Source organism: Pipra filicauda, unplaced genomic scaffold (genome assembly GCF_003945595.2).
Source record: "Pipra filicauda isolate LSUMZ 115617 unplaced genomic scaffold, ASM394559v2 scaffold14_size4853619_pilon, whole genome shotgun sequence".
Classification (NCBI taxonomy): Eukaryota; Metazoa; Chordata; class Aves; order Passeriformes; family Pipridae; genus Pipra; species Pipra filicauda.
Window position 1 is genome coordinate 269,065 of NW_024103985.1, and position 25,968 is coordinate 295,032.

General features: G+C 46.5%; 1 long non-coding RNA gene across 1 annotated transcript in view; it reads right to left on the minus strand.

The window, feature by feature from the left end:
- Positions 1-24,729, minus strand: part of LOC120322751 — a 36,246-nt gene extending 11,517 nt beyond the window's left edge. The window contains exons 1-2 of the long non-coding RNA XR_005562641.1: positions 24,639-24,729; positions 20,253-20,316 (exon numbers count right to left, since the gene is read on the minus strand). This is a non-coding gene — a long non-coding RNA (uncharacterized LOC120322751). The remainder of the gene's footprint in view (positions 1-20,252; positions 20,317-24,638) is intronic.
- Positions 24,730-25,968: the final 1,239 nt, after the last annotated feature.

Sequence of the window (25,968 nt, forward strand, 5' to 3'; positions counted from 1 at the left end):
TTTCCTTTAGGATATGCTGAACAAAAAGAAGAGCTTGTTCCCTGAAAAAGCAGTGACTGAACGAGCAACTGTGACAGTGCTGTTCTACCCCACCCTGTGGGATCACCCTTGGTGCTTCTGGACGCACCTCCCTGACACAAAGGAGCACCACTGGGGCATGGCCCTTAAATGTGGCTCCAGACTGGTGGTGCTCAGCAGCCTGTACTGCCCTGTAGGAGATGCCTGCAGCCTTCATTCCTTCTGCCCAGCAAGATCCAGCACCACCAGTCCCTCTGGGCTGCTGGCGGGGGGGCACTGGCAGCCGTTTTGGAGGGGGATCCGAGGAAAGACTTGAAGAGTAGTGAGTGCCAGGAATCCTCCATATTTGCACCTGTCCATGTGGAAAGACACTTTCTTAACTAAAATCCATACTGTGGCCCCTTCCTTCATATTCCTTTCTCCTTAGTCTTTGCAGACAATTTCAAGCAATGCAGTTTTCCACTCTAATAAGCAATTTAAATGCTAAAGGGCAGCTCCTCTGCTAAAGGCAACTGAAGCCAAGGGAGCTGTGACAGTTTATGCCAGTTGAAGCTTTGCCTTTAAGTAAATGTTTTAAACTTTCCACTAAGGAGACTAAAATAAGCCATAGCATGAAACATTAAGAGCAAAGAATGAACTCTGGAGACCAGAGGGATTTGGGAAATGAAATGAGATCCATCTTGCTGGCACGTTTTTCCCCCTTGTCTATTTTTGGAATTTAAAAAATTTCCCCAGATTTGTCTTTTACAAACCAGCCTTTTGTTCGGTGAGCAGCACTGAGCAGCCTCTCGATTCAGCAGAGCAGGTGAGCTTTGGCAAGACAACATGCAAAACACAGAGCTGGAAACTATTAATATCTTTTACTGCTGGAGTTCGGGAGAGCTTGGCACAGGTGCTGTTTGTTTTCTTTAACAGGCTTTTCAGCTGCGCAACGCGCAACCAAATACCAGATTTCTAGTTAGAGAGCAAGTTGTGATCAACCCAACTCTTCTCCAGGGCGATGTGATCCTGCCACGACCAAGGTTTTACTCAGGGATTGCAGAGGGGTTTGACCACGTGGCTGCACTCTGTGTGTCCATACGGCCGGGTGGGAGCAGCCTGGTTCTGCTCATCAGGCTCGAGACAGACTCAGGAAACCTGGGCTCCAACTCCTGGCTGTGGGATTAACTTTTGAGGGGACCTCAGCCTGTCACTTAAAGCCCAATTCTCCTGTTGGCTTGCAACCTACATTTTCCACTGACTTTAAATGGAGCAGGGGATCTTTGTTGCCTATGAAAACTGAGCCTCCAAACAGTTCACTCTCCCCATGTTTAAAACAAGAAGGAGAATATTTTGAGATCAATGGATAAGAACACCTGGGAGCATTAATACCTATGTACCCTGCCAAGATACTGGGAGATTAAGCAAATATTTTGAGGGCTGTAAGATCTTATGAAGCAGGTATGGGGCTGTTTAGTATATCCCGGATATCATTTTCTCCTTCCTTTCATTTTTTTTTCCACAAATGGAAGAACTCAGGCAGAGAGAGTGACTATTGAGACTCATGAAGGGAGTCTGACAAACAAAGAGCACATCTAAAGGTGCCCCAAGATTTGGCCCGAATATCATCAAAGAAGATACAGCTGAAAAAGTAAATAATTTTGGGAATGCTTTGTCTGGCTGCATTGGCTACAACTCCAAACTGTGATGACATGAAGTTGATAAGGGTTCAGAAAAGATTTGCCCTGTAGTGGAGACTCCATCCCCTCAGTTTGGGATAGTACATGTTAAGGAAGACAATAGACTAACTGAAGCTTGTGCAGAGAGAATAAAATGGATGATAAAGAGGTTTTGAAAACATGACCTGCAAAGAAAGGTGGAAGGAAGGGAATTTGTTTAGTCTAGAAGAGAGAAGAATGAGGGGAACATGATAATGATTTTCCAACATTTGCAAAAGGGACAGCAACTTTCTCCAGAACCCTGGGAGGGCAAGAAGAAATCAACTTAATTTATAGTCAGGAAGTTTTAGGCAGGACTGTAGGAACAGACAAGTAAAGAGAAAGCTCTAGGATGGGCTACCTAGAGAAATGGGGAATGTCCATCATGGGAAGTTTTTAAGAACAGACTGTAGCAATTCAGATGCAAACTCAGGTACTTTACAAAACAAACTATGATGTTTGCAGAGACAATGATACTCCAGTGTGGGAAGGCAGTTGCTTACACAAAACTGTTTTGAAACTCCCCCAGGTGTAACAGCACTGGGTACCAGTTGATTCATTCCAAATTAAATAAATATAACTGGCGTGGGGGTAACAAACAGCATTTTTGTTTCCAAAATTGCTTTTAGACTTAATCTCTAAAGAATAATGCACTTCTTAAGAAGCACTAATGACAATGGAAAATACAAAGAAAGGTGACTGTGGTGCTGACCTCAACAGAAGAGTCCTACAGCACCTGGGGGGCTTTCAAAGCTGGCAGATCATGGTATAAATAATCTAATACAGACTCTGACTCAGGTAATGCAGCTTTAAGAGGATGCACTTTTATCTCTGTCTATTCTTCCTCTCACCTTCTGTGCCTGAAGAGTAAAAATAGCAACTTTATGTATAATTTTACACTCCTAATCACTGGCCTAAGTCACTGCTCTCACAGCGCTGTCTCCTTGCAGCATGGGAAATCAATCCTGCTGCACTGCATGATGGAGAAAGTTCCAGATCCACTTCCCTGCAAGGCAGCCTCTTTCCAGGCTGAACGTGGAAATGCTAGAATGGCAGAAATTCAGAGGGCCCTGAATCTTGTGATTGCTCCTGGTGGAGTTGTTTGGGAATGAGAAGAGGATTTGCAGGAAGTGCTGTTCTTCTCTGTTCCTGTCCAAAGGATCCTGTCCTCCAGTCTCCTGATGGAAAGAAGTAGCAGCATATTGGCTGAGAGGAGACCTCAGGCTGACAATAATATTTGGGTGAAAACACACACCCAGTTATGCTATTCCTCCAAAATCTCCTCCTCCAGGGCTGTTTTTTGAACAGCATCTGGAGAAATTCTACTAGGGGATGGTAGCACAGGCTAAAGAATGAGTCAAAAACACCTCCTCATTTTAGGGAATTAAGTGGTCTGAAAGGACTAGATGCTCTTAAGATGAGAGCTGGTTGTGTGGCACTGCTGCATAACAAACCTTTTGGGATCTCTAGATAAGAATAATGATAATAATTCCAATCTTGCAGACACAGCCTTGCTCTCCTGCAAGGGCAAGGCTGTGCACAGCCAGCTTCTTTGTGGGCCCAGAGAGTCTGCTCTGCACCAATGTGAGTTAGGATATTCCCAGGATGGGATTCACAGTTTGGTGACAGCAGACAGCAGTGTGGGGCAGTGGGAATTCGATGCAGCACCACCCTGTTCAAATCACTGGAGACTGCCTGGCTGTTCTGCTCTGCTGGCCAGAAGGGCTCTCGTGTCTGGGCCTCGCTACAGGGATGCCCTGTGTTAGTTCCTCTTCCATTTTTCACTTTTTTTTTTTTTGCCTAGGAAACCTCTTGTTAGGCAGGACTGAACGTCCTTGAAAGCACCAGTTATAACAAACAACCAGGGGCAGATCTCAGGCAAACGCTGTGCGAGTCAGAGGTCACAGCTGGAAGTGGTTTTAGGGGAAATTCAAAATTACTGTCAAAAGCAGTTCTCTCTCATTTTAATTGTAATTGGTTAATCTCATTTTATTTGCCTTGCGGCTATGGCTGTGAAGCTTAGGAAACTCTCAGGGCCCCTGCTCTGCTCTCAGTTACCCTGGGAGCAATTCTGGAGACTTCAGCAAAGTTGCTTTGGGTTTATCCCTTGTGCCACCGAGACCAGAGGCCATTGCTTGGAAAAGTCCTTGGCAAAGGAAGGAAGGAATGCGGCAGACAGTTGTTCCTTTTTCAGAAATGAAACCAGACAAATGGTATTCACTGATTTAACCTTCCTCGTGGTCCCTCTGCTGAGTTGCCAGTTCAGGGAGCTCAGGGACAGGATGGGTTTGTGTGTGTCATTCCTTTCATCCTTTCTGGAGCTGGAGGAGGGGAGGGACAGGCGGGGCTACAGCTGGTACAGGTATTCTGGGAAGGGGTGAATACAGTGCCAGGACAGTATCAGCTGGGGATATACTCATCATGTTTGGGAAACAGAAAGTCAGTGGGAGCAGTCTGCTCCTGTAGGTGCATAATGCACCATGCACAGAGCTACAGGCAAGTTCTCCACTGAGAGGTTAAACCTTTCCCTGCAGTACACCCACAGCACGAGGGCAGTGCTTGTCCAATGGCATCCCATCAAACTGCAGAGTGCACAGTCAACAAACCACTTGGGATGAGCAAGACACTGCTGCAAATATGGGCAATCTGTAAACAAGCTGTGCAGTGCCTGCTGAGGAGTTTGGCACAGACCTGATCAAACACGTCAAGCAGCATGTCCAAGGCCCCTGTCTCCCCACCCTCCCCTCGGCACACGTGTGCAGTCGCATGGAATTTGCTGTTTTGACTTGCAGGGAAGTCAAAAAGCTGTCGAATAGCGATCGCATCTAGCACCACTCATCATCACCATCAATTGTTCTCCAAATGAAACAGGCCACGTCGCCAAGCAAAATGCTTGGGAAGATATTTTTCCACTGGACATGCATCCAAAATAAATACAGGAAAATCTCCTTCTCCAAGCACTTTTCCTGATTACTTTTCATTTGAATCATTAGTAAACCCGAGATACACACACAATAGCACAAGACTGATGAAAACCCACTTCAACATAGTGCCGCATTTTTTTCCCAGAGATTAATCCTCTTTGTTACTCTCAGCCTATGAGAAAAACATCCCTTCAGCCTACCCAAAGCCAAAAGGATGTGCACATCTTCACATATGCATCCCTTGCTAGATGGATGCTTTTTGCAGCTGGTCATTTCAGCTGTGATGAATGCTCTGGAGGGTTCTTGCCATGCTCTGTATAAGCCCACATTTACTGTTGTCTGCCCTAATGTGCCAGTTCTGATGAGATCCTGTTGCTGAAGCTTTGGGATTTTGCTTCAAGGTAGCACCAAGGTCCACTCTTTTGACTAAATCCCATCCCATACAGATTTCAAGTTTACTGCCTTGGTGTACCATGAATAGGTGCAGGGAAGGAACCCCATAACTCTGTGAAGACTGAGAATAATCCCACATTTTTATGGATCACTACCTGTACTGAGATTGCAACCAGGGCAAAGGTACAAGGAAAGAAAGGAGAGCTTGGAACAACAGCCATGGATTTCCCTCACTGCTGCAGTCCAAGAACTCTGAGCACCCATCCCTTCTCTGAACCATTCAGTGTCACTTCAGGAAGTGTCCTCCAGGCTCACAGAGCAAGACGTGCTCATCAAGGCCAGAGCTTAGTTTTGCCAGGATCTGAATCCAAACCACACACAGCCTGTTAGCTTCAGCAGGTCCCACACAAATGGCCCAGGTTCACTCAAACTTTAACCCGAGACCCCACCCAGGCTCTGTGAACAAGACCACTTCTCTTCTTCTCTTTGCCCAAATCCCTGCCTGCAGCAGATGTCCTGGAGAGCCTGGCTTGCAGTTGGAGACCATAATGAAACTTATGAAACATCCACTCAACTCCGGTAACCCAGAGGTGGGAAAGGCAAATTACAGACCTCTAGTCCCTGCCTTTTGTGTGCTGGCATTGCAGTGAATGTGCTAAGCACTGTGGACAAGAAATGTTCTGGTTTACAAGAGAGCAGGCTTCCAGCCAATTGCTTTTACTTGGTGGATTTTCTAATGAATCAGTCCCATCTCTGCTCTTGTCCCCACTTCAGTGTGACAAGACAGATCACAGGAACTGGATGCACTGGACTATGGTGCAAGCAGGTGGGACTCCAAGATTTTACCAGACTCCATCCTAGACCTGGCATACCAGATCCAGGCCAGTTACTTACTTCTATGAAAAGCAGTGGGCAGCCCAGGGCCCCGTCTGGGAATGACTGCACATAAATGGAAGCCATTCCTTCCAGTCTATTCTGACCTGGGCATGCAGTCCAGCCCTGCTGCTTTTCGCAGTGAGGGTAGGAGCATTTAGACATGAAACATGCCAGAAGCTGAAGGTAGGATTGTACCACTGCTTAGAGAATCAGCATTTCCAGCATCTCCAGTCTTAATTCTTAATGTAATTCACTTTGCCCTGCCTTGGATTGCTTCCTTTGTGAGACCTTTGGCTTATTTCTGTCCAGCTGCGAGAGCAGCCCAAGGTTCGGGGCCCTCCCTCAGCTCATCCTTGTGCTTGTCCCTGGGATAATTTGGAGCTGGTAGCCTGGCAGGCACATGTGCTGCAGTGTCACAGCCCAGGAGGCACCAAACAAGAGTGCTGTGCCAACAAGGCTGTGCTCTCTGGAATGCTCTGTATGTGCTGGAAGTGCCTGGAGTGAATGGGGCTCCATCCCCTGCGAAGGCAGAGTCACAATTGCTGCCTGAAAAGAAAACCCCTCTCTCCTGGCCATCTGGATGCCTGTACTGATGAGCAGGCACTCACCCACCAGATGCCTGGCAAAGCTCTGCTTCACACAGCAAGTCTGCCTTGGGACTGTGCCAGGCCTGTGCCCCTGCTCACCCTGACCAGCACAGGCTTTGGAGATCTTTGCCTGCACTTACTGCTCCTCCTCCTTTTCTCTCCTGTGCTTGTACAGTACAAACTCTCCCCTCAGATGAAGGTGCCCCTGTATGGTGTCCTCTGAGACACCAGGTACATCCATCACTGATTTTCCTCAACCACACCAGTAAGGTGATGGTGCTCCCCAGAGCTGCTGGTGAACACAGGCCTTCAGGGGAGACACTGGCATGGGTATTTGGCATGGCTCTGCCTGTCCCTCCTGCTCTGCTGTACCAGCCCACAGAGTAAACCAGCACTCCCAGTGAGGCGATGCTGCGGCAGCCCCTTGGGCAGCCTTGGGTGAGCCGCCCCTTGGCAGGAGGCTTCAGGGTCCATGGTACAAGATGACAGCGACCTGGCAGAGAACTGAGATGTTTTCAGGGAAATGCCACCCCTCAGCAGCCCTTAAGCCTCCCAGCCCCAAGACTTTCTTCTGTGCAAATACATGATATTTACTAGCATAGCCTGAATTTTGGGCTGAGGTTCCCCCCCTGCTCACTCCACAGCTCACTGCTGACATTTTAAGAGCAGTGATCCTGATCTCGCACGATAAGCTAAATCCAAACCTCCTGAGGCTGCAGCCCAGAGAGCAAACAGCTCTGTCTGTCACCACTGGGAAGCTGGGACTCTGGAAGAAGCCTTCTGGGTGCACCAGAGCTGTGCTGAACTATGCAACAGCTACAGCACAACCAAGAGCCTTCCCCTAACTCGCAGTCCCCAGCCAGGCCGCAGGCATTGTTCAGACTCTGTCTCACAAGCAGGGCTCACAGTGATGGATTATGTTTCCGTAAAAAGCTGAGGGAGGAGGTACCAACCATGGCAGGGACTGTGGTTGGTAGGAACTGGTCATGGCTGCAAAGCAGGAGATGGAGGGAGGAGGGGGCTGGAGCTGCATTGTGCTGCTTCGTTAGGGCTGACACCCCGACAAACCAGAGCTTTGGAACAAATCTGACTTTGTGTTTCCTCCTCCTTCCCACCCTCAACCCACCGCATTTCTCACAGAACAAAAATCCTGTCTCTTGCCCAGCTCTACTGCCAGAGCACTAATCCTTAGGCTGTGGTGGTGGATTAAGTCTCGGACCCTGAGAAAGCTCTTCCAAAGCACAGTGAAGATTTTGTTTGTCAGGGTCTAACCCGTGTGCAGTTCACAGCTGCCATGCTTGGGAAATTGTGCCTTTTCTTTTCTTTTGCTTTTAAGCAGCCCATATGAAGGAAAGCAGGTCTGTTCTGAGAGACTACTCCTAATGGTCTGAAAATAAACCCAGTATTTTTCTTGGCTTGTAGAGAAAAATGGTTACCTTGATTGAAACTTGGTTCTAACACACATTTCAGACAGTAATGAAGACTGCAGATATGAGACTTGCATAGGCTCTGTTACACAAAGCTTCACAGAGGGGTTTTTTCCTTCTTTCCATTCTATACCCGAAACTCTGCCTGGTACAGCTAAGGACCTCCAATAGCTTGTTGGGAAAAGGAGCTTTATCAAAGGTGCTAATGTTGTGAGCCACCTTTTATTCTTTGCCATACTGACAAAAGGTTAATCAAACAGAGCTGGCATTTCATCAAGGCCAGCACTGAAAATTAGGGACAGAGGTGCCATTAAAAATAACCAGATGCATGTGCTTCTATCCCTGACACACCGGTCTTGAAATATCTCCCTCTTGGGCTGTACAGCTTCCAAGGAATAGCAGGAAATTGCAATTGTTACACTGGCCAGAGAATGGATTTAATTTGTACTGTTTTATCCTCCCTGTTGGAAACTATCCTCTCTTTTCTTCCACGCCAGCTAAAAAGAAAAGAAAAAAATCCAGCAAACCCAACACATTTCTGTATGAAGCCTTCCATGCAGTTGGATCACAGCCTACTGTAAGGCATGTGTGCTTCCCCTGTCAAAGGTATGGATTGCTTTCCTTCTGCAGGGTTTATTGCGACACATCCACATAGGTCATTCTACAGGCAAATTTACAGCTGCTTAATTAAAGATCGTTTGAAAACCACTGGTCGGTTAGTTCAGCTGGTACACAAAGCTGATGCAAGGCATGTAGGTGTATAGTTGCTACAGAAAGGTTGTTTCTTGGGGTGAGAAAGAGCTGGTTTAAGGGGTCAAGCACATGCTCACTGGCCATGCCAGGGGAAAGCCAGGTGATTATAGTTAAACAGTCTGCAAAGGGAGAAGAATTGACTTTTTGGATACAGAGGAGAAAAGCAGCTGCAGTACAGGTAACACATCAAACTTCCCAGGAGCGATTGTCCAAGCAGAGGCTCCAGAGCCTTGGCTGGTTTGGATTAGTTGCAGCCATCAGACTCTTACTAAGGCAACCACATTGTGCAAGCTCAGAGAAGGAGCTGGGCAAGTTATGAGCGCGTACACAATGGTGAGGTTGCTTCAGCTGAAGGGCAATGACTTGTTGAGCAACCATAATTCAAGACATTTGATCTCATGTCTGTACAAGAGAAAGGTTTGCATTCATCTAAGTCACCTGTTTCCCTAAAAAAAGAGGTACAACTCTGGGCTATGCAGGTGGAGCCAGCCTCTGGAAGGACAGGTTGCTGGCCTGGATAGACGACAAAGAAAAGAGCTGAGGCTTTATCAGGGTTGAGCAACGATAGACAATTTTTTTTAAAGATGAATTTTGTACTCTTGTGACATCACAGTGGGAATATATTTGGCTCTGTTAAGGCTGGAAAGACGATTGCAGTGATTGAGTTACAGGGGCTTAATGAATTACTGCTTGTCAGCTGAGCTGTGGCCACTGACTCTGCTGTTGGATGCACAAAGTACAATGCATTAGCTCATGGCTAATTTGAGGCACAGTGAGGCATAATGTGGTTACCCAGAGCAGAAGCTGGCCTGAACTCATAGGATAAAATCCCTTAGCTTTCAAAAAGTACCTAGTCCTGTAATTGGCTCCGGTGGGATGGCTTTAACAGCTTATCTGGCTCCAGAGCACAGTGATCCCAAAGCTCTCATGAGGGCTGAGGGTGGTTCCGAACTTAGAGATGTGCAATCCTGTCCCAGCCAAGCTCTGAACCCCTATGGACAGCACAGTCCCTAGATCTGCACCAGAAATGGTTCATTACCAACTCAGGAGGGACGAATTGTCAGAATGTGTTAACAGCACAAACCTGGGAGGTCTAAAGGAGGTTGGGGAGGAGGACAGCAGCTCTGCAGTGAGGCCATGGGAAAGCACTGGAGCTGTTCTGCTCCAGTGCTCCAAGCCTGAGGTGATTTGGCTGGAAGCAGATGAAAGGCGGCTGGCGAGGCCCGGTGAATCACTTCTGTTGGGAGACATTCCCTCTTTCAGCAGGGACTGCAGCCAGGAGCTGAAGTGACTCAAGACAGCAGCATGGGCTGAGGATAAGGCAGAGGATGGCACAGCCCTAATCAATGCCCATCATGGGGCCAGACCACATCAGGTCTGATAGCACCTCCAGGACAGGAGAACTGCAGCAGCAGCATTCTTGGTGGGGCTGCCATTGCCAATGCTGTTGGCTCATTCCTTGAAGAGACTTTCTGGCCATCTCTTCTGCCTCCTAAAGCTTTATTTTCTCTTCTCTAGACAGGAACAGGAACTTCTAGCAAACCTACCTCTCCAGCTGCCTTCAGCCCTACCCTGTCAATGCAGAGTGTTAAAAGAGGGAGGATGTGAAGGGGAAAAGGGAGCAGAGAGGAGGAGTGAGAATGTGAAGCAAAGGAGGGAGCAGAACTTACAGGGGAGAGTGCAGTGTGGCAGGGGGCAGGCTGCTGGGTTGGGATCTGAGCACTGAAATCAGGAGTGAGAGGATGGGTGGGAAGAGAGAGGAGAACACAGGTCCGGCAGCACGGACAAGCAGGGAGATGGCTGTGGCTACAAGGCAATTAAGTCTGACCAGGCAATCAAGCCTGATTAAGCTGTGCCACAGACTGTGGCTTAAAGCTCACAGGGCCACCACGAGGGGATGCAAGCACAGATGGGGGCTCTGGCTGCTGTCTGTGATCTCTCCTGGGGCTCGACACAGCCTGCTAAAATGCTCAGAAATCCCACACACCTTTATAGTGGTCTGGACAAAATTTACAGCAAGAAAAAGAGGCCCAGGAAAACCTGTTTGCATGGTGGGTCCACACAAAGAACAGTTAATCCTGGGCTTTGCTACCTGTCACAGTGCATTACACTCCCCTGTAGCTGACCCCCACCGTGGAGCAGAGCTGCCTTCCCCAGCAGCAGGGCTGCAGTCACAGATCTGTGTTTGTGTTCAGGAGGGCTCTTACCAAGACATCAGACAAATGTGGAGCTCTGGGAGGTGGGGGGGGAGAGCAGGCAACTGTCAAACCCTTTTATAGCAGGTCCCACAGGAATTTGTTTTCCTCCTATTTTTAAGTTGAAAAGGATAGAGTTTCACTGCAGGAAATAGTTCTCCTCCTCCCTCCCACCCACCTTTCTTTTTTCTACAGCACATTGGAAGAGCAGTCTGCTGTCTGCCTCAGGTTTCCAAGAATCAGGCAAACTGGAACTGGAATGCTTGTTATCTGCAGCCAGGGAAGCAGATGGAGAGAGGCTGAGGAAGAGGTGCTCCTGTCTGCAAATGCTTAGAGCCTTAGGGTGCCTGTATTGATGATATACACCCTTCCCCATCCCTATTGATCAGGTTGAGATTGTAATTAGGGTCTCAGAAGAGGTTTCTGTGAAGCCTCTAAAGACAGGATATTCATATCCATGGAAGCTGCCCTGCCTTCTTCCCCTGTAGAGCAATGTCATAGGAAATCTTGGGGAAGGACTGCAGTGACCTGCCCTCAAGGAATCTCTTCTGCATTGTACCACTTGCAGAGGTGGACATGTGCAACAGCACTCAAATGCAGGCCCAACTCTGCATTCCTTTTAGAAACAAACACATTCAGTCAGTGCAATGCCCTGAGAATCTCCACGTGCTGGAGCTCTGTGAACATCACAGCACAGATTGCTGGACATTGATAAACCTGCACCTTGTTGCAGCCGTGCAGGGGGGGCTCTGGCCAAGAAGCACTTAAGCCACCAGGCTCAAACCTGCAGTTCAATTCCCAGCCTGTCACCTAGGATTTAGAGCAGGGGTTTGGCTAATGAACAGCCCGTTTGACACTTTTGATCTTCAGAATTCACAGCCCAGTGATTGCTCCCCCCCTCCCTCCCCACGCTGCTGATACTGATCAATTCTGCTCACCAGGCACACACACATGCCCTTCCTGCACGGGCGAGGCCTCATTTCTCCCGTTCCCTTGCAGTGACAGAACAGACAATGCCTCTTTTGTAGGTGCTTCCACATGCCTGGTGGAAAACCTATTGGAGACTAGTGCAGTTATATCAATAATCTCCTGTTTATTATTGCTCCTGGCATGGGATTTGCCATTACCTCTCTAGCACAGGCAATGTTTTCCATTCATCTTGTCTCAGCCAGTTGTTTGCTCGTTTGCAGTGGGGGGCTTCAAAAGAGACAAAGCTACAATTGATGGGAAACAGAAGGCCAGGCTGCTGCCAAAAGGGGGTTTTCCTGAGGGATATCCATAGTCTTAGAAATGGTTATTAGAATCTCTTTCAACAGTGATTCTGCACACCTGTTAAAAAAAGCCTTGCCTTTGCTTTCATTGGACCTGTCTTTCAGGTGATCTTTGTTGGGCACCTGTTACTCAAACACTGTTTAGGTTCACATCCTTCCAAGGCAACCAGTATTGGGTAAATAGTAAATATATCTGCTCTTATTACTTCTATCAGAAGAGCACAGAATAACCAAGTACATGCAGTTCCCAGGCATCACAAAATACGAAAGGCCATTTCAAATCTAACCAAGTTTTTGGTTTTTGCTCTGCTATAGAGTTCAGAAACACCCTCTCCATTCATGCTAAGCCTGTTCTGGCAGACATGGCCACTGCCCTAGAGCTGGGTGTGTTCCATGGACATAAAACTTGAATGGGGCTGAATCTTTCAGTTTTTAATAAGTCAAATGTCACAATCAGAGTTGCAGCAGTAAAGTTGTTGATGTGACCAGCCTTCTGCAAAATCACAGAATCACAGAACATGCTGAGTTGGAAGGGACCCACAAGGATCATCAAGTCCAACTCCTGGCCCTGCACAGGACCATCCCCAAGAGTCACACCATGTGCCTGAGAGTTCTGCTATTATTAGAGCCACAATCCTTTCCCTTGTCAGTCACAGGGGGGCGAGTAGGATGCTTTGCTCTACAGTTCGTATGGTGGAAACTTGGAGTCCTGAAAACTGAGCGAGACACACAAGACAAACTAAGGAGATCAGCTTTGAGTTTGCAAAACAAACCCAGGTGGTAGAAGAAGATGTGGATTAGACCAGACACAGAGTGAGAGTTCAGCTGAGAAACAGACCACAGCTATCCTGGAGGAAGAAAGAACTTTTCCAGACCTCCCTTCCCAACACTTTCACTGCAAAGCCTCACAGATTTTGACCTAGAACTGCCCTCTTCCTCCTCCACTCCTGCATGGACTGGCAGTCTGGGACATTATCTCAGCTCTGCTCAGATCCCATTAGGTTCTCTTTGCCTGCACCTCCCAGGCTCTGGGAACAGATATCTCTGAGGCAGAAGACTGTGGTTATTTCAGTTCCTTCCCTTTTGTCCACCTTCAGGAACGAGTAGTGGCTCCTAGCTGGAGCCCTCACCGGGAAAGACCAAAGTCATTGCTGTTCAGACACTACAAGTCCTGGACTCTTAGTAGTAGAACAATATTGCTGCCTCAGTCACAGGGATTTACTCTGGTAAACCCGTCCACAGTCAAGAGCTGCTTGGCAAGATTCACATCCCATGAGCACAGGGGCAGTTCCTTCCTTACCCCCCGTGCCCTCCAAAAAAGCTGGAGAGGTGCTGCAGTCAAACCCTTCATATTTCACATGGGTCACTCTTTGCTCTGCCTTCCACAGAAATGGGCACAGGACCTGGTACAGCCCAGCACCAGCAGGCCAGGGGCTCCCCCCACTTCAGCGGGCTAGGAAAGCCATGCACATATTGAAAGAGTCCCTGGGAAGAAAGTGAAGAATTTAGCAAGTTAGAGAAGAGAAAGAACAGGAAATGCTGCTGCTGGCTAAGTATCTTCATTCAGAAGTTATTACTTTGTAAACATAGCTCCTGTTCCTACTTTATTTTTAACCCTTGGCATTACAGAAGAGCTATAAATATGGATAGTGATTATGCCAAAGTCTGGGGAAGGTGCAGCCTGCCTTAAAATGTGGGCTGGCACCCCCATGTGCAGAACAAGAATGTGCTGCTCCTCCCCACAGGTCTTTACATTTCAAGCCAAACAGAGGGAACAAATGCCCACAGACCTTGTTATTGTCAGGAGAGACTGACAGGACCTCATCTACATGCCTACAGCCCCAGAATGTCTTTCCATGAGCACTTCCAGCATGCAAACCGCAAAAGAACATTTTCATCCTTGGAACACCACTGAGGCAGGAGACGGTCCTGAGGAGGGACGTCCAGGCTGGGCTCACAGCACTGTCCAACCCTGAGCACAGTGTGCTTTTCTTCTGGATGCAGGATAAGGTAGGCAGCGAGGGGCTAGATCCTCCCTCCAGTTCAACCTTCAGAGCATCCTTCAGAGCATCAGGTCAAGTTCAGTGTTGCTTGACCCAAGTGCCAGCCTTGCAGGGGGAATGGGATCCCCACGGGATGTGTACAGGCGCTTTGGAGCGATTCTGAAGTTTACCACCATTCAGCTCATGGGTAAGAACACACCTGTAAATACCATGGCCAAAAAAATGGGCTTTTGTGTGACTGCGTGCGTGCAGTAGGTTCACACTGATAATGCTGTCTGGATTTGCAACTGTCTAGACAATGGGAAAATTAGCATCATGAAACTGGATAGTTTTGTGAAATGCTCGGCCAAATATCTGGGAAATATTTTTGTAATGGTTTTCCTCAGAGGGAGATATGAGCCTGAGCCGTCCATTAGAGATGCAGCTCTTTTGTCTTGCATTCTGGTGAGGGATAGAGGGGTTTTACTGAGCCCGCCGGGCCTCATCTGCCATCCTTTCCAGCCAGATGCCGGTGCTACTGTGGAGGGAAATGAGCCCACAGCACAGGCATGGCAAATGTGCTTTCCGTAGGCTGGAGCTGCTGCTTTTCTGGCACGGAAGAGGAATTTCATCCCAAGAGCTAGAGGCTAAGACTGCATGAACAGTGGTTTACCTCTGGAGACAAACAACTAGAGACCAGTGCCTCCCCAGTCTGCAGTAAAGTGCAAAGGATTTCTAGGCTGCAGCGTAAGAGCTCACAGAGAGCAAACAAAACTCATTCTGAGCCTCTTGCTTGGAGCCCCAAAAGCACAAAGCTTAGAGATGCACAGGGATCTCTCCTGCTCTCACCCAGGACAAGAGGATGCAGCAGCCAGGATTGTGCTTATAGTGGAGGTTGGTAAGTGCTTTGTCTCCATGGCCTTTGAGAAAGCCCCTCTGCAGAACTGTAAGGCCCAGTTCTACAGGGTTGTACTTGCTCCCGTAACAACCCTAGAAGCTCTGGTCCAGCCGAGTGGACTGCCAGTTAGTGGCAGTGAAAGCAGAGGGAGGCAGGACATGCCTTTCCTCAGATGACAGGTAAAGAAGATTCTTGTAGCATCTTCATCCTGCGAGGAAATAGGAGCAAGCTCAGACCTCAGTGGTCCTTGGGAGTCCCTAAACAAAGGTAACCAGCCTGTGGCAGCTGAGCCCTTCTCAGAAAGATACCAGTGCCCAAAGGGGAGGATGCCAGATCCAGATGATTGGAAGGAAGAATATACAGTTGATAAAAGAAAAAAAAAAAAGGCAGCTCCAAAGCACGTGCTCTGTTAATGACTCAGGATAATACATCAACACATTGCTTCTCTGAAAGGTTTCAGAAGAGGCAGAGGAGACCAGACAACGGGCACCTCATCTTTTTAGAGCAAAGATGTTATCTTCTCCCTGGAAGGGAAGAGCTGTCAATTCATCTAAGGACAGCAGAGTTTAAGTAGCAGCTCAATATTATTGATGATTGTCAGCCAGGAACCTTTGGCTTGGTTTAGCTTGTGGGAAACCTTGAAAAACTGCTCCAAGCTTTCAGTGGATGTGTTAGGGAAGTAAACAGATTAATATCTTCAAGTCCTACATAGATTCCAGGAAAATGTGGTGCTTAGACTGGGGGCTTCTCCCCACGAACAGCAGCAGAGGCTTTTGTTCAGTGTCAACGATGACAACCAATGGGCTGGATGCAAAACACAGAAGGGCTTCTAATGCAGAAGCTGAAGATGCCTTGGCTCAGTTTTACAGGGAACTTGCATTTTCATCTGTGAGGGACTGTGTGATGTTTCTGGATACCGTTCAGCAACAGTTGAAAGAGTCTTCTGGAACAGGGCTGTGTTGTGGCATGGAATTTTCAGAACAACAGACCTGCTAATCCAAGGAAGATGTCTAGTGAGGGAGGTGGTTCTGGTAACAGCCAGAGACACACTGATGCTAACTGGAAAGTGTCAGAAGAACAAGTTCTTGCTGGGATATGGGCAACCTGGCTAACTAGGGCTTGAAGCTAATGCACTTCTGCAGAGCACAGGAGGGAACTTAAAGAGAAGCCAGAGCAGGAGATGGAGCTGGCAACCTTTTCTGTGCTGAGAAGAAGAGACCTGTGGCATGGGGACACTGCTGATCCACAGCCAACGAGGTAAGTCTTCAAAATACAATGCAACATGCGGGAAACAACTGACACATGTATTTTCAACCAGACCTCCATGTGCCCCATAGGTGTACAGAAAGAACCAGATGAGACACGGGGGATAGAAACAGGTGTCCCTCTCTAGCAGGGCACAGCTGACCAAGATGAAACCAGTCATCAGGGGGCTCAAAATGGGTGCACTGAGCTGGTCCATTTTAAGGAGATGGTGAGTATTTGGCCTGTGTGCTTAAATGCCTCAAAATCACTAGTCACTCTGGGGAAAAAGCTCTTAGCTCCTTCACTAGCCCTGATTTTTGATAAGGTGGCCCAATATGGTAACACAGATCATGCAGAACAGCACCGTAAGAAACGCAGCCTGGATGCAGAAGGTAGGCCAGAAGCAAAACTGGTAAATACAGTCTAGTGCTGAATTGGTTTGCAATGTCTGGGATTGGCCCAAAGCCAATATTGACCAAAGTTAAACCTTTTATTTGTGTTTTCCTGACAGAAAAATAAAGAAGTTGCTACAACAACAAAAACTCCCAGGGAAAGGGCAGACAAAGATTAGCCCTATGCGCTCAGGATTTTAAAAAGCAGGGCAGGTTTGCTCTGAAGATAGTGCAGAAGCAGTTAAGAGAAATAAAAGTCTCTGTCCCCCTATTTTAAGTCAGAGGAAAACAGTAATTAATACCCTTCAGACATTATAGAAAGAATTTCCTACCTATGACAAAATAACAGCACCAGAAAGTTAACATATTTGTGCTGCAGATCCTGTTGTTTGACTTTCCTGAGCTATTTCCTTGCTCCCATCCATCACAACATTCACTGGATAATTCTCCCCCCTCCAGTTTTTGTAGAAGTAATCTTTTGAGTTTTGTGAAGTTGATCTTGGCTCATGGCACACATCCCACATCTGTTTTCCTAGGCCTTACCGTTTGACTCAGAATGATTGCATTTTAACTTCATCCCCCCACTGCTACTGTCAAGTTTTAAACCAAAACTAAGCACTCCCAGCACCACCACGGCGCACCTGATGTCTGGGAAGGCACATGTCCCCTCACCTCCTGGTACTGAGTAGTGAGAGGTTACTGTAAGAATGTTGACTGCTTATTTATTATTCTTTAAGATGATACGGTGTGAACTGACAGCGTAGGTTAAATACAATTATTCTGTATGAGTGAGTTTTCAAAGCTCTCCTTTTGGTTCTTATCCAAGATCCTTAAAAGCACATCATTAAGGATAAGCATTCACACACAGCAGTGGGATGTGACACATTCTTTAACTTGTCATGTTGGTTTTGCTACCTTTTGAAATCAAAAGGTAGAGAAGCTGCCCATCCTTTTCACTTTCCCAAATTAAAACTTTTAAAACTCCCCACCCTCTTTGAAAACATAAGCTCTTGGCTTCTCAGCACCTCGTTGAATTTTAATAAAGGCAAATAGAAAAAAAAATGCTGAGTTCAGTAAGACAACACCAACATTTGAGATAGGATATGGTCAAGCAAGAGCATGCCTGTTGGGCATGTAGCCAGAAGAGCTCTGCTGGACTTCTGCAGATTCATGACCTTCAGTTAGATTTGGTTAGATATGTCTGGGCTGGATATGCTTCCTACCATTCTGCATCTGGTAATACAGTTAATAAATACCTCTTCCAGCATCATCTTTCCTGTGGTATTTTGCTCATTCTAATTCTGCTACTAGGCAGAACTCAGAAATGCAGGAATGGGGGAATGGGAAAGTCAGAGGGGAGGGGTTTGTCCTAAGTGCAAAACACTGAATCCAACAGAAAACACGAAGGTCATGGGTTAACAACAACATGGGTAATCCCCTTTCCACAGCCCAGCTCTGAGCACTTCAGAGTTCTGACCTCTGTGTGGTTAACCCAAGGGCAGGATGGCTACAGAGCTGAAATGTGACACACATCAAAAAGAAAGAAAGAAAAGTAAAAGAAGGAAGTGAAGAGAAATGTTCAATGCTGCCAGTTGGTAATTATTCTGAAGAACCAACAATGAGGGAAATAGCTTTCACAGGGGCACATCCCCATGATTTGGAAAAAAGGTAAAGTTTTTAAACTCTTGCACAGTTCTCTGGTTGCAATTAGGAAACGTTAGCTCAGTCAGGCATGGAGAGTGGAGAGTGCTTCCTTGCCAATGTCCGAGTCTTGTTTTGTCTCTGATAATTCCACACTCTGCTTTTAAGAGACAGCTCATGTTTGATGTTACTGTGTGAATATATAAGGCTAAATGCAGAGGGGGCAGAATTTTTTTTTACTGGTAGACTTATTGAAATTGATAATTCTTGGGTTTATGCTGCACATTTTAAAACATGTGACTTTTGCAGAAAAAAGCACCCAGAATGCTATGCTGGAAACAAAGTTGGAAAGCTGGACTAGGAGCAAGGGTCCCTCTTTCTTGCTTTTGTCCTTGCTCTCCTTCTCTGGGCTGCTGGGCTTGCTCTGAGTTCTCCAGCCCACTGCAAGGTGTAATGGTGGTGTAAGGAACTATATTAGTTCCCTTCAGTTCCTCACTGTATAAGAAAGCTTGGGGTGGAAAGAAATCCATTTCTCAGAGATATTCCTGCAAAAGGCTGTGTTAGAACATGGAAAACTATCAGGCAGAACAGCTACCTTTGAACATCTCCCTCTAGATACGTTCTTGGCCATGGCAAGGAAGAATTTGGAGAGATGGCTGTTGGGCTGACATTTGGATGCTCCCTGGAAGGGAGCCCTCCTCACTTCACCTGGTCCAGAGCTCCTTGTGACTCCTTGGAGCAGGTGGCCCTGTAAGTCAGGAGAGCTCCAAGCCACACTGCTGCTGTTTCAGACTGTTCTGCTCCCTCTAACTCATCCCCCTTGAACTTCTTATAGTCACTCCTTTTCCCCGCACCCTAAATCAAGATCCATGACAATGTAGGCACATCCCAGAATAACTAAAAAACTCCAGAGCTCCAGACTTTGGAAAAATCAGGTGCCAAACGAGGGCAACGCATTTAACAGTGATGACCCGAGCACAGCACTACACAAAATACCAAAAGCAAGAAAGTTGAACATTGTTTTTTTAAACTACAGATGGGCCACATTAACCACAAAGGAAACCCAAGAGCTTGTGTCTGAGAGTAATAAAAACCATTTTCATAACATGCGCGGTGCTTTCAGTGCTAGCAGGAGGTGCTGGGGACCTCCTTTGTCAACGGGAGTGCAAACACAGAAGTTCTCTCCCTAAAGAGGCCTGGAAGCACCTCCTCAGGGAAGGTGAGTCAGTGTCCCCATCACAGGTACCATTTCATCTTGCACAGAGTCAACCTAGTTTCCAGGTGACCCCTGCAATGGATAACAACCATTTTTGAGATACCAGAAGAAGATACACAGAGGAAATTCATATGATCCAAACAACTATGAAAAGCTTTTACCTCCTAAATCTGTGCTGGAATTAGGGTACACAAGTGCCCTAAATGGTGGTACAGTTACTGAGCACAGAGCAGCATCACAGGCTGAAAGCTGCAGAGCATCACTCAAGTGCTGATGGCTAATCAAGAGAACTTCAAGCCACCCCACAAATCATACTCATTTATTGACTGTGCCACACCTTTTTTGCTTCAGAGGATGACATGACTAAGAATGGATAGATCAGTGCGGTACCAGGATCATCCAAAGCCACGTGTCACATCAGGGCACAAACCTTCCCCTTCAACATAAGGAATAAGGGCCTGTGTTTCTTGGAGCAAGGGGAGCATGGCTGAGATTCTTCCTTTGCTGACACACACACACCACAGTGCTAAGCTGTGGCAGGCACCAGAAGCAACAAATGTAAAGTCAAATGCATTATAATCTAAGGAAGGGCTGGAGAAACCTAAACTGAGATGTCATAATAACATAAGCCAGAATTCATTACCCCTGTAACCAAAAAGAAGTTATTGATATGCCAGTTTCCACCCATAAATAGCTATAGTTGAGGGTCTGAGTTTATAAAACATTGAACGACTTACCATATGTTGCTCTGGATGGTTTTGGTCGGAAGTCCACAAAGGATCTGTTAGACAGCAATTTCTCCTGTTGAGACAAAAACTCAGAGGTAAAAACTGCCTTGCCAAGTCCAGAAGATAAGAACAAAGACACATTGTTTTAAATCACAGGGGACCCGAGTGTGCTGGAACATGTAAGGAACAAAGCAAATACAGACTCTTGGGGTGTTTAGACTACAGCCTGTCTGCCTCTTTCCAAGTTGGGTTGAATGAAAAAGCAATTTACAGAGAGTTCAGGATTATTGCAGACATGCCAGAGAGTCCCAGCTGCACAGTGAGTTGTTCACCCCGGGAAAGCCAGCCCATTTACAGGTAAAGGTTCCAGGTATTCAGAAGGCAGTGAGGAGATGGAGGTTGAACAGTGTGGTAGGGAGGGCTTGGCTCACCACAGCTGGCCCTTGATCCTGGTTCCCCCATCTCCTGTGCTGATCCCAAGCCTCTTGGCAAATGGGTCCCACTGCATTCTCTGCCTTTATCTAGTATAGCTTTAGCCCTGAAGATGTGGTGGGGAAGGGCATGGCCAGCAGGAAATACCCCAGGTTTTCTCTGGCTCTATCTCTCTGCCAGGGATTTGCTTAGTTCCTGTGCCCTGAGCATCTCATTTCCCACAGAAATAGGTCCAATATCCAGGTTTAAAATTTGTAATTGCCTGGATCAGATTCCATAAGGTGGAGGTGTGTAAGGAGCATGGAGAAACAGTTCAGCACTACAGAGTGTCAATGTTGGTTGCCAAGTCGATTAATCCTGTTGCCCTCTGTGGGAGGGGTGGGTTGTCCTTGTCACAGAGGACTCCAGAGCAGGTCTGATTTGGAGGAGAACCAAGGGTGGCCATGAAGCTGGAAAAATGAATTTTGGCACAAGCTTTTTCAATGTGTACAGCGATGGAAGTGAGCAGAAGCTCTTAGGAATTACAGTGAAGTCCTCCCTTCCCAAGAAGTCTCCAGCATTTTGATCACTGAGACATACACTCAGGATATTTGCCAAGCTTGTTAAAACAAACATGAGAAAGCTCCTTGAGGCAGGACCCCCAGCTTCCCAGCTCTCTGACAGCTCTGCCTCACCAGCTCCTGAAGGTCTCAACCCAGCAGTTAAAAGGCAGGAGGGGAGCAAACAGCAATTGCTTTGTGTGACATGGAGGGCTGAGGAAATTCGAAAGACAAATTATTCAAAATAAAAAGCAGTGCAAAAACAGATTAGGAAACTACTGTGCCGTGACTATTAATGAAGCGATAGAAAATATCAATCACTCCCAGGCCTCTGAAGCTTGCTGTGAGAGAAGAATTAGGAGATTTTATGTTCCAAGTACCAGGAAACCACAGGGCCCTGGTGCCTAGTTTTCAAAAGAACACTGAATCACAGGGAGGAAAGCAGAGTGCTGTAAAGAGCCAAGGGCAGAGTTTAAAAATAGCAGCTTTCAGTTTTGCTGCTTTTTTCTTCTTCTTAAGTGCCTGGATATAGGATCATGTCAGAGGGTGGATAAAGAGAGCAGACCAGCCCCTGTGGAGAGGGAAGTGTTCCTGAATGCAGTACTGCCAGCTGGGGTTGTGAGCTGCTCATTTTGTACTCCAGCTCTTCCCCTCAAAGGCACCAGTCTCTCCTGATCTTCATGTCCATCCAACCCAAGAGAAGGGCACTGGGGGAGTGGGGACTGGGCAGCTTAACAAGCCCATCGGTGTGTGCAAAGCCAGTGCAAATGGGTGAATCCAGGGGCTGAATGTGTGATCAAGCCTGAACCATCTCCTTCTGGACACACACAGAGGGCCAATTTCCCATGGCATTAAGGACACTTTTGAAATGCTGTGCAAGGAATGAGATTTATTGACATGTTTATGCTGATGCTCCAGACCTGTGTGCAGGGAGAAACCATGTCTGGCAAATGTGCTAAAAGAACTGAAAGGATATCTGAGTTCTGATGCTGCTCAAACTTCTCCAGCCCCTCAGACTGCACTGTGCACTACTTGAAAGACCACTGGGCCAGAGTCACAGCACCTGCCAAAGTAACCACATGGAGGAGGGTGTCAGTACTTTAGACAGGCAAAGGAGACTGAGAAGTATCTCCTGAAATGGACAGTGAAGTTTTAGGTCATGCAATGGAGTAACAGTGATGTTTTTAAGGCAGAAATGGGCAGGGTCTACAGAAAGAAATGTGATCTTCTCATCCAAATGGATTGAAAAACAGATATGTCTTTAAGTAGTTGATCTTAGAAGGCAAAGCTCCTTCCTTGCAGAGAAGCAGGATGCCCCCTTGGGCCTTTGCTTTGTCTGTGGAAAGAGAAGAAAGGCACAGCTGATGCTCTGGATAAGGCTGTCTGCATCTGACTCTCCGGGGAAGTCTGCTGTGCCTTATGACTCACTGCTCAGAGGATGCTTTCAAATCTATAGAGGAATAACTCGTGTAATAAGGGCAGCAAGTGCAGGGAGCCACATAAAATCCCTTTTCCCAATTAAGCAAGCAGACACACAAACCCTTTTTCCCAGCCAGCTCAGGGACAAAACAGTGAAGTTTTTCACTGCTGTAAGCTATGGTTGAAATGGAGGGTGGGGGAAGAGAAATACTGGCTCTGTCACTTGGTTAATAGAGTACACAAATCACTTAAACTGCTACTGGTGTACTGGGAGACTGACTTGTGGCAAGTTCAGTTTCTCCTGTCACTAGCAAGGACTTCTGGGCTCTAGTGTAGAGAACAGTCAATTATCACACAAATGATACAGCATTCACTATTCAAATACATTTAAAAGCAAGAATCCAGTACTGATAATTATGCTGACCAAGTCCTGAAGGAACACTTTAACTCTACAAATATGCAGAAAAATCCCAAACATCTGGAATCTGAAGTATTTCCTTGTAAAGAAGTTTCCACTGGAATGTCATCTGTTCTTGCTGTTATTTGAGATAGGTTGCTGACACAACCAACTGGACTCCAGCAACCTGTGTGGCACAGAACTTTTCATTCTTGTGGCTCATAAAAAGGCCTAAGAACCCACTAGTGCCACAGAACAATGTAATTGCCTTGTCACATGCAGTTGTCAAGCAGGAAACTTCAAAAAAGCTGCTTGCATGGAGATAAAGAGCCCCATGTGTCCTAAAGATGCTCCAAGAGACACCCAAAGTAACTCGCTATTGCTGCCTTTCAAAAGGACCAAGCCAGAATTTACTTGGAGCAAATCTGGTGGTGCAGTGTCCTGCCCTCCAAGCAGACCTGAAAGCTTTTATTATGTGAGAAAGTCTTTAAGGCACAACCTCAGTTCCAGTTCATCCAGTGCTTCCCTCCGATTTAGCCTCGCAGGTACAAAAAGCCCCTTCAGCCCAGCTGGCCTGAGATTTCCCCTTGCTCAACCTTCCATGGAGATTACTGACTGCTGACAAAAGCAGTGTAGACATGCCCTATAATGCAGCCCTAATGGTACAAGAGCTCTCATCAAATTGCCTCTCCAGGGACTTTCTTGTAGTTTCTGCACCTATAAAAGACTGACTGGCACGTGGAAAAACTGTCATGGCAATACAGGGAGCAGTTCAGAGCAGGAGCAGGACTTGATTCAGTATTCCCCTCTGTTAAATGTAGATATAGCAGCAGATTGGAAAAACAGGTGGCTTTTCCTTTGAGAAGAATATATACCAGGGAGCATTCTAAAAAGCCAGGGCCAAGATGAATTAACCTGACCAACTACAGTAAACTTACTATAAAGTACAGGAAATATGAAGCAGTGCATTTTCTCATTTGTGGCTGGGAAGACAAATTTGCCATCAAGCTTCTCTTGGAGAGCACTAGTGGAGGGCTCAATGCTGCATCTTCCTCTACAATTGCACCCTCCTAGAACAGATCCCAGGACTTTCTCGTACTTTTTAGCCCTCAGCAGTTGTAAAGTACCAACAAATACACATATTCGAGCCAGGGGAATTTTCTGGTTTTTGTCTGGAAGACTTCAAAAAGTTTCACAGAGGCCAAAATGAAAAGGCATTTGGATGTTTCCTAGACAAAACCTTGTTGTTTCCATTCTGCAGGAAGCGCTGACACTTTGAAGACAAGCAAGCAACCACAGACATTGAGAAATGGTGCAAGACATCTTCGAGGTTGTCTCTGCCAATGCTTTGACCTCGCCACAGCGGCCAGACAGGGCTTGCTGGAAAGCTCTCAATACTTGGGAAAATAGTGGCACCACTCTACCATCTCTCATCCAAAGCAATGCACGAACACATTGTACTTCTGGAACAATTTTGGCCCTTGGCTGCATTTTGGGGCTATAAATGCAGACAGCAGTGTAGGGGGCACATGAGAAGAGCAGAGGAAAGCTGATGGTAATAATGGATGCTATTTTTTCAATATGGCTGATACAAGGAACAAACCATACATCATGCTCATGCTTCCCAGTAATGCCCTGGATTGAAGTCCTGATGGAATTCAGTACCCCTTAGTGCTGGCTGCAGTGGGTTTTCTTGGAGTTTTAGAGACCAGCAATATAAAGCTGTTTCTGATGGAATGACACCGTTAAGATACATTATGACACAGCAGCAGAAAACAGTCTCTGGCACAACTAGAAACATAACAGTTTTCCAAGTGCTATTGCCCTTTATGGAGAGGATGTGGCTGTGAACATGCACTTTGTTATGACAGCCAAAAAAAAAAGCCACCACTATCTCCAACACCTCCAGTGCAAACATTTGTGTAACTTAATACTTTGTAAGCCCAGGGCAAGATGTTGCATGTTTAGTAATCCTGAGGCAGAAAGGGAAAAGGCCTTTCAACGAAGTGGCACTTCCATTTTCCTTGCAACTTCTCTGCATATCTGAATTACAACCAAGGGCTGATCTGAAGTAGCCTGAGTATTATAATCAGAGATCCTCCAGATCCTCCATAAGGAATCCTACTGAAGTTACAGATTTTTCTAAGAGTTCAAGTTTGATCAAATTCCTGGTACCAACCTACTATGGCATCTTCTGTGACAAATATAAGGTGATATGAAAGAACTACACATCTCAAATTTCCTTTTTCTGCATCAACAACCTTACCTAAGACATTTAAAATACCCTTATCACAGAGAAAAGCTCCAGTGGAACCCCGTTAAGAACAAATTGGCATTGAGAGCAAAGACATGGGTGTCCAGCAGAGAAAATCAGGTCAGTCATGTTTTGATGCATGAGAATTCTCACATCACAGCCTCACAGGTCCCAGGATAACCAGTGGCACAATCCTTTTTGTAATAGGCCCAGTGGTTTGGATCATATTAATGCCAGCAGATACTTGACCTGGCTGTCTTGCCAGCTCCCAGGTTCATGCTTTCGTCCTTTATTCATTAGATATTTGAAGCAACAATATCTCATTCCTCTCCTGTTTTCAAGAAAAAAAATTCCCTTGAGAAGCTTTCTCTATTCTCTTCCCAGTTACACTTCCAGCTGTTTTTTGCCTTTGCATTACTAGTTCTGGGCAAATCCACATCAACTCTGAAAATAACCCCCTGCCATTTAAAAAAAACTTTCACTCTGGTTTTAGATGGAATTTTGAACCTTTCCAATAAAATGCTTGTGATTGGCCAGGGAAATCCTACAAATCATCCTGTTTCTATCCCTGGATTGGATGAGAAGTTCAAGCATAAATTTGCCAGGTGATGCAAACCGTGTTTTCCACATTCAGGTTAGTTCTCTGCTACCAGCAACTCACCAGCAGTAAAATTGGCTATAAAA